An 8,988-nucleotide genomic window follows, 5' to 3' on the forward strand; every position below is an offset into this window, starting at 1 on the left:
CACGGATAAATGAGCAAAATATTGTGTTGCCCTTAACCTAGGCGTCACAGAGGCATAGGAAAATTTTACAAAATTGTACGAATGTGGTCGTACAAATTAATATAAGTTGGCCACCTTGCAAAAAACGTACGAACTGACATGAGATGGTGTTGAAATCTTTTTTTTATTTGAGAATTTTCAGTTGTACAAATAAATGAGATAACATGAACAATGTCAAATTTGTATGTATAAAATCTATTATATGTCCCCCTATTTTCATTAGTTTATTAGTTTTATTCTTAAAACTATTTATTTCCAGGTTAAATAGTAACACTTATTCACTTATTTTAATGTGGTATTAGATGTTCGGACCCCAATGCAGATGAAGAGATGTGTGGTCTTGAAATGTAGTTTCTGGAAGAGAAGACTGTGTCTATAAGCCATTCAAGCTTTGTTTCAAAAGCTTTCTACCTAGACAGCATTTACCGGGACTGTTTACCCAAAAATGTTGTTCTATACCTGTATGAGTTCTTCTGTTAAATACAAAGGCAGACATTGAGAATTAAGGGCAACCACACACTAACGCACCCACTGACATCCATAATAGGAAAAATACTATAAAATATGGATAGGCTAGTTAAAATTTTAGGTGAACTATTCCTTTAAATGGATCACTGACGCATTTCCCAGCTGAAGAAACAAATTCTCAGATGGCATCAATAGTAGGGGAGAACCAGGGTCAAAGTAACAAAGTGATTTTGCATTCCAAACTATGACAGTATTTATACGCAACCCCTTGACAGAGCTGTCAAATATCGTGTTATTTCAACACCGTTTTGCGCATGTAGGTACCGGAAAGCTGTTTTAAACAATGATGAGTAAATTCCTAAAGCGGTCATTTTTTTCTTGTGTTTCTGGTTCCATGTGTTACAGTACTGATCAATCCACAGGTTATTAAGTGCTCTACACATCCTAAAGTTTGACTTCTCTGAGTTTTTCAAAATAAAAGTAAATCGGGTTTAGGAGTTCCTGTTGAGACAAAAGTAACACTTGCACTGCAAAAAATTATTTTACAAGAAAAAAATTCTTAGTATTTTTGTCTTGCTTTTAGTAAAAATATCAAAAAATTCTTAAATTAAGATGCTTTTTCTTGATGAGAAAAACGACCCAAGAAAGTAAGTCTAGTTTTAAACCAAAATATCAAATTTAAGTGATTTTGTGCATAAAACAAGCAAAAAATCTGCCAATGGGGTAAGCAGAAAAATCTTGAACATTTTTCTTAAACACTAAATTCAAGAAAAATTTGCTTACCCCATTTTGCTTGTTTTATGCACAAAATCACTTACATTTGATATTTTTGGTCTAAAAACTAGACTTATTTTCTTGTTTCGTTTTGCTCATGATGAAAAAGCATCTTAATTTAAGAATGTTTAGATATTTTTTACTGAAAACAAGACAAAAATACTAAAAAAAAGTTTTTTTCTTAAAAATAATTTTTTGCATTGTTACTTTTGTCCCGCTGCTAATACTGTTGCATTATGTTGAAAATTTAAATTATTTTAATTTGAATTAATTTAATATTCATTGATTTTCTCATCAGTTCAAGTTTGTACTGTTGGTTGCTTTTGAAATATTTGATGAAACTGAAATGTAAAATGAAAATGTAATTTCAATATTTTTTGCAAAGATAAATGACAAAATAAGTTTGCAGTTACATATTAACAAGGTCATAGTCATGAATATTTACTAAAAACAAATGTTACACAAAAATCTTTCATGTTCTGTTGTTTTACTTTTGACCCACCTAACAATCGCTACTTATGTTCAAAGTGAAATTATACAGAAGTCGTTTTACATTTGTTCATAAATGCACCTGGTATTGATAGATCACACTTGTGAGTTATTGACCACAGCAAAAATATATCTCTGTCTAAAACATTATCTTTTAAAATTAAGTTTTTCTTAAAAATGATAGCCCTTGCTCTTCCCTATTTGTTCTTCTAGCCTGATCTCACGAAAATTCTGACATATTTTATGAGTTGGCTAATTCGTATAAATTTATACGAAGTTAGTCGTGCAAAAATGTACGGTTCTAATGAAAACACAAAAATAAAACCAAACCCCTAACCTAATCCCAACATCACAGGGGTCAAGACAAATCATACAAAAAACTTACAAATGTGGTCCATAAATTCATACGAATTAGCCAACTCGTAAAATATGTAGGAATTCTCATGAGGTAGCGTTTGATCTTCACAGGTAGATGCTGGGCAAGTTGGAAGAAATGAGGAGTTCAGATTTTTAGTTTTGGTGATAACAGAGAGACTGTGATATCTCTCTTTAAGCTTTTTGGTGAACCCAGCCAGATGAAACTGGCCCCATTAGCTCAGAGTAATTCAATTAAAGGTCTTTTTAAAGGAAAGCTCAAATTGTCCTATGATTGCGAGCCCACCGAGTCCTTGATTCTGTCAGACCCAAATGCGCATGAAGCACTAACGCTGTGATTTATGGCTGCCTGGCAGTGGATGTGATTTTCTTTCCTCTAAGCAGTTACAGTCAATGATGGCCGCCGTTCAGCCGAAGCAATTAAAGCTCTGCTCCACTTATGTTGCTACTTGAACATTTTAAATGACATAGCAATGCACTGATACTGTGAATAACTTTCACATAGTTCATAGTTTGTCAGGCACAAATACCCATTCATTTTCTCAGGAAGAATGATGTGTTTGTTGCATAAAATACTCTTTTATATAAGAATATGAGAGTGATGATAAGAAACACTGTCACAATGCAATATAAATATTAATACAAATATCAATACTCAATATCAAGCCATCAGCACAACTTCCCAGGTAGCCAGTGCATTTGGGCCAGATCCGGCTGAGTGTCGGCGCACACGGCTGTGTTCTGGCTGCGGCTTACCAGCATTAAGCCAGCACTGGCCCAGCAAAAGTTGCCAGATTCGGCTAGGCTGTGGATATGCGGATTTGGTCCGATTTTGGCTGACAAATGGCATATTTTCCACATATTGGCTTTCACATTTCACGTTTGTTTTAATAAAAATATATTAATTTAACAATTGATATGCATATAATTGTTTCTATTTAATGTTTTGATAATTGTTTTTAGTTTTCCTGATTAATGGTAGCCTATGTCAATAAGTGAAAAGTAGTGTGAGGAAAAGTTAAGCTTAGAAATTTTTCCCTAATAAAATAAGGGAAGGGGAGAAGCATATTTTAATGTTAAGAATAGGTTTGTAGAGGCATAAAGTGCCATTAGCCTATTGAATGTAAGTATCTGGGCTATTAAGTTTATACTGAAATATTTTCTATGTATGTAATATGTCAACAAACACATATTTTATTAATTAATGGTCAAATACTAAATTGAGATTTTATAAAAAAATTTAATAAGCTGTAAAGCTTGTCAATTTGTTTACTACAACTACAATTTTTCAGCCCTTTTCCAGAATTTGAACTAATTTGATCATAAAGATTGATCTATTTATAATTTATCGATTACAATTTTTAGACAATTAAAGCTGGTTAAAGGAACTTTTATTTTGGAAAAAGAACTGCTGCTGTTTCAAGACATGCGCACTAGCTGCGACATCTAGTGACGACATTTACCGGGCTTTAACGGTTGTTGCTGCATGAAGTCTGCTGCAATTTCTCTGAGGTAAGACTTTTTGGAAGTTATTTAACATAATTTTAATGCATAAAATATTTATACTCTGCACATATTAGATATATGTAAACTTAATTTAAAAGAAGGACAAACTGGTGTGACTGATATAGTATACGTAATTTTTTAAATGACCACAATCCCGCTTCAACAAATATGTAAATTAGCATTTGAATTTATTTTTAAAATACTGAAGTCTTTCTAGATAAATTTGAGTAGAAAATCGATTTTTATAATTTATCTGACAAGGAGAATTCGGACATAAGAAATGAACTCTGCTCAGTTTAATGAACTTACTTAAACAGTAATATTTCGTTTAGCAAAACAAACAAATAATATTTCGCAACTCATAAAACTGGTCTGAGGATTTGCCTCAGCAGTCTATGCAGCAGGCGGGAGTAACTGAGGGATCGTGAAGCTATTCTGCTAAACACTCGTAGCCACCTCAGCCAGTTCCGCTATTATACAGCTGACTGAGGTAATTTTTTTTACCAAGGTATAACTTTGTCTGGTACAGAAAATGTTTAAATTTCACAGAATAGAGAGCATTGCAGCTACAGGACACAGCTGGTAGTTAAAGTTCTTTACTTAAAGTGCACCTGCAGTAAAAATATTTCCACCTCACTGTTGCACAACATTATAACCGATTTCATCTATTGAAAGATACTTTGTAGAAAATGAGTGAACCTTAATTATGTAATTATTACTCAACATTTTGTATCTATGATCTGTCTGTCTGTTATACAACTTAACAACTTATTGTGATTGTTTTTGTCACATTTAGATTTCTCAAGATCATCAGTTTGGACAGAATTCATTTGAAGAATTAATGTAAGTAAAAGTACAATATTGGATGGGGCATGGATATTTCTTGGGAATCAGTTTTGTTGCATTGTTAATGTCAGGACTGTCTGAGGGGTCAATTGGGGCCTGAAGTATGATAGGGATTTGTTTAGGGCTACAAATATATATTACAAATAACAAGTCTTTAAAAAGTCTTTACATTAAGTAGTCTAAACTAAACTTTGATATGTAAACGTTGTTATGTACACTATAATAACAAGATATTTTATTAGATCACAATTCCAGTTTATGGATTTGGCATTTGCAGTCATTTTGAAATATAAATATAATGGTAGAGAAAACACAATTATCTGTGGATGTGTGTGATTAAGAGTAAGGAAAACTTACTTTTTTATATAATTGAAAATCTCAAAACAACCCTTAAAAACCAAATTGAGTTCTCTTTTGCTGCATCTTGCAAATATTACAATTTTAAATAGGCAAGGCTTAAAAAGGTATAAAAAATAATAATGAACTTTCTCGATAATACAACACTGGCACAATTGGGCATGTAACCGTTTTTTTACCTTAGTGGTGTGCCCTTATTCTAGTACTTATGTTTCTAGTAGCTATGTTTACATGCAACCAATTAATCAGTTTGTAATCGTATTGATGGCTCAATCGTATTAAAAAGTCGTCATGTAAAAACCTTAATCAATATGATTGAGGTAGATTGGATGCAAATTTGAATCGTATTGAAAGGGGTGGTGTAGTCCAATCTGTGATCCGATCAGCAGGAGAAAAGTATGCATGTAAATGCGTGAATCAAAGTATTTTGTCGGATGCAAAAATACATTGTGCATGTGCACAGAAAATTTGTGCTCAAGTTCACGTCGTATATTTACCTCTTATTTGCTTCGGTTTGGCTTTGGGGTGGCATTGCCAAGTCCTCTCTTTTTTTCGTTCAGATTTGGGCTACTGTTTAAACTGTCTTTGCGAGTTGTTTTTTCTGCTGGTCAGATATGAAAGGATTTTGTTCATTAGTTATTGGTATTTGGGCTGTGATAAGTCATTGGGATGCTTTTGGGCTAATTTTGAATGTCCATGGGGATGGTTTTGATATGTGAAGCTGCCAACCCTGGCTGTGCGCTTGCACAGATGTTCGGTTTATATAAATTGTACATGAAAACAAACATTTTGAGGTGCAAACATTTAAACATGTTTAGGGTGCATGTAAACTGTATTGTTGTAACCTTTCATCGGATTAAATTCAGTCGGATTGACAAAATTTTGTGCATGTAAACATGGCCCTTGTGATGACAGTTTGTTCGAGGATAAGAAAACTGCCATCTAGGGTTTCAGAACGAAAGCAAGAGCCATCAATATTATATATGTATTGTATGTTTATGTATATATACATTAGCAAGAAAATGTAATGGTTTTCTGAATAAATATACATAAATAACTTAATGTGTCTAAAAATTATAAAACAAGAAATTCAGATCTTTCATGTGTTTTTCAGAGCACTAGCAGGTTCCAATAAAGGCTGGAACAGAACAGACAGAAAAGGTACAGTATACTTTCTTTCCATCTCCGCCTTGCCCACGCACACATCCGTACCGCTTTAAAAAGTATATATTATTTACAGGACATTCACAAATTTAGAAAAAATGAAGAAAAGTAGCAGCTCCTCCACTGCATTGAATATACTGTTCTGTATGAGTGTGCAACTCAGCGTTCCCACAACGCGCACGCTTGACATCTGTTCCTCAGACATGAGGGCTCGCGAAGCACGCACACAACGCGCAGTCAACACATGCGTGATCACTAAACTAAGTTTTCTTTCTTGTTTAAGTGAACATAAACAGCTAGATGTGTCAGTATCAGTATATTAAAGCAGTGCAGTCTTAAAGCTGTTTTGGGTCTTAAAGTGACAGTAGCCTACTGCTTTCTGTGTCAGAAATGTTCTTTCCACCCAAAAATGAAAATCACTCACTATTCTTAACTGAACAACTTTTGCAGATGCACATTTAATTCATACAGTGAGGACTGTGTGTTTTGTGTGTATTTATTGCTAATGTTAAATCATAGATTCTAATAACTCATATTTTTACATTTAATACAGATGCCTGAAAAGTAAAACAAGATGAGTATAGTGTTATGATAAAAAAACAAAAGATTTGGTTGCTTGTCAGTAGCATTGTTGTAGTGACAGCCAAAATACATCGGCCTAGGGCTGGGCAATATGGCAAAAATGTGATCTCAGAAAAAAAATCCATATTGAACGATAATGATATATATTTCGATGCAAGTTGTTAATGCTTCCAGCTTTAAAACAGTATGCCAACAATGACTGAAGCCACAAAAACAAGAGGGTTCATTTATATTTTAATCTGCGCCTCGTCAGTTTTTTAGCTAGCCAAACCACTTCCATATAAAGGAATTCGTGCTACATTTTTGTCCACAATTTATCATCTTTGGATATTCGTTGCCACTTCCACTCATTTTTGTTTAGTTTTTTTTTTGTTGTGTCGAGTTTGCAAAGTAGGAAATGGACTTTGTACTACTCATGTGTATTACATATAGGCCAATGTATTTTGGCTGTCACTACAACAATGCTACTGAAAAGCAACCAAATTTTTAATATTTCCTCTTAATCATAATACTATACTCATCTTGTTTTACTTTTCAGGCATCTGTATTAAATGTAAATATATTAGTTATGAAATTGTCTGTCAACATGATTTTAACATGAATTAGCAATAAATACAAATAAAACACTGCACAGTCCTCACTGTATGGATTAAATGTGCAGCTGCGAAATTTATTCAGTTTATAGTAGTGAGGGGTTTTCATTTTTTGTGTAATGAACATTGAACACCTAAGACAGCTTTGAACACCCAAGACAGCTTTAAGACGGCACTGCTTCAATATACTGATAAACATACAGCTGTTTATGTTCACTTAAACAAGAAAGAAAACTTAGTGAGCCCTCGTGTCTGGGAACCATATACGAGCTATACATGCTGGTAAATGGGCACGTCACCTTGTGGAAACGCACAGTCGCACACTCATACAGTACAGTATATTCACTGCAGTGGTGGATCTGCTAATTTTCTGTTATGTTTTCAGTTGATAAGATGTGCTTTTTGATTACTGAAATTTAATTTAATCAGAATCCAGAATAAAACGAAAAACACGGAATTTGAGAAAAAATTTAACTGAATCTGGGGAAAAAACAATAGGCCAATAGCTGTGCTAAGTCGTGACTCCAATTGGCTTTTTTGAGGTCATTCAATCAAGGGTTCACATTTTTTTCACAAGCACTAAGATGTTTTTTGGTAGTTCTCAATAAAGACATGAAAGATCAGAATTTTTTTGTGTAATTATGTGTAATTTTAGACACATTATGTTTATCAATGCCCTTGACTTAGATAAAGTTTAGATCGCATTTTATGACAAATTTGTTCAGAAAACTGTGAAATTCACATACTTTTTCTTGCCACTGTATATAAAGCCATTACAATGTTAATCTATGAAGCTATAAGTCTTCCACCCTAAAGTACCTGTCATTGTTTTTGAAGCAGAATAGCTTGTAGGTAACATTTAACCCTGGAGAACCCACGGGTCAAATGTGGCCAATGTTAATTGATTCTAAGAGAAGGGTTCTTGGGTTCTCCAGGGTTAAACTAACATGCTTGCATTTACCTAATTAAATAATTTTGTTTCTTTTCAAGAATCTGAAGTACTGTTCGTGCACCAGATGGTGAAGTAGAAAAGTTCATAAAAACTTCTGCAGCTTGCATCTGACAGAGATGCAAAAAGAAGAAGAGAGCGGGCCTGAAAACAAGCAAGGTATTTCACTTGTTGTTAAAGGGATAGTTCAATAGACCTTTTGCGAGTCGACGTCACAGTTACGTCACGCGCGCATGTGGTGGCAGAAAAACAGTGGAAATGAATGAGACACGAGTGAAACGAACAATATAACTCACTAGAAAATGTTTTGTTGTGCTGTTGAGTGTCAGAATAGGAATGCCAAAATAGATGACCTTCATTTTTATAGTATACCGTCGTCGAAGACACCATTTGAAGATAAACGTAGGTGTTTATGGTTGCAATAAAAGCCCTGAACCGGACAGGCTGGAGTGATGAAATCATCTGAAAATCTTTTAATTGAATAGAAAATAATTAGAGAATATATCCGGTGTTCTGTCGAAGTCTGTTCCCTCTATGTGTTTCTTATAGCGTTTTCATCACGTTACGTTTATAATTTATTTAGAAAGATTAAAGATTTGAATTAGTTCATAATATCAATAATATTACCATTTATTAAAGTTTTCGTATTTTTTTCGTTTTCTATTACTTCTTTTTACCTTATATCTTAGCCTATGTCTTCTTACTGTTTGTTCTAAATTATGATGTTTACTAATAAATATATAAACATAGCACACACACACACACACACACACACGATGTAAAGTGTTAATAATATATAAACAGGCCTATACAAATTAATTTGTATGTAAACATAATAGTTTTAGA

General features: G+C 33.5%; 1 long non-coding RNA gene across 1 annotated transcript; it reads left to right on the top strand.

Annotated features, from left to right (window-relative positions):
• The first annotated feature begins 2,857 nt into the window (after nucleotides 1-2,857).
• LOC135776034 (uncharacterized) lies at nucleotides 2,858-8,292 on the top strand. The gene is made up of 4 exons (XR_010544015.2): nucleotides 2,858-3,657; nucleotides 4,448-4,494; nucleotides 5,969-6,015; nucleotides 8,184-8,292. It is a non-coding gene; the product is annotated as an uncharacterized lncRNA (long non-coding RNA).
• The last annotated feature ends 696 nt before the right edge of the window (nucleotides 8,293-8,988 follow it).

This window comes from Paramisgurnus dabryanus, chromosome 21 (assembly GCF_030506205.2).
Source record: "Paramisgurnus dabryanus chromosome 21, PD_genome_1.1, whole genome shotgun sequence".
Lineage (NCBI taxonomy): Eukaryota > Metazoa > Chordata > Actinopteri > Cypriniformes > Cobitidae > Paramisgurnus > Paramisgurnus dabryanus.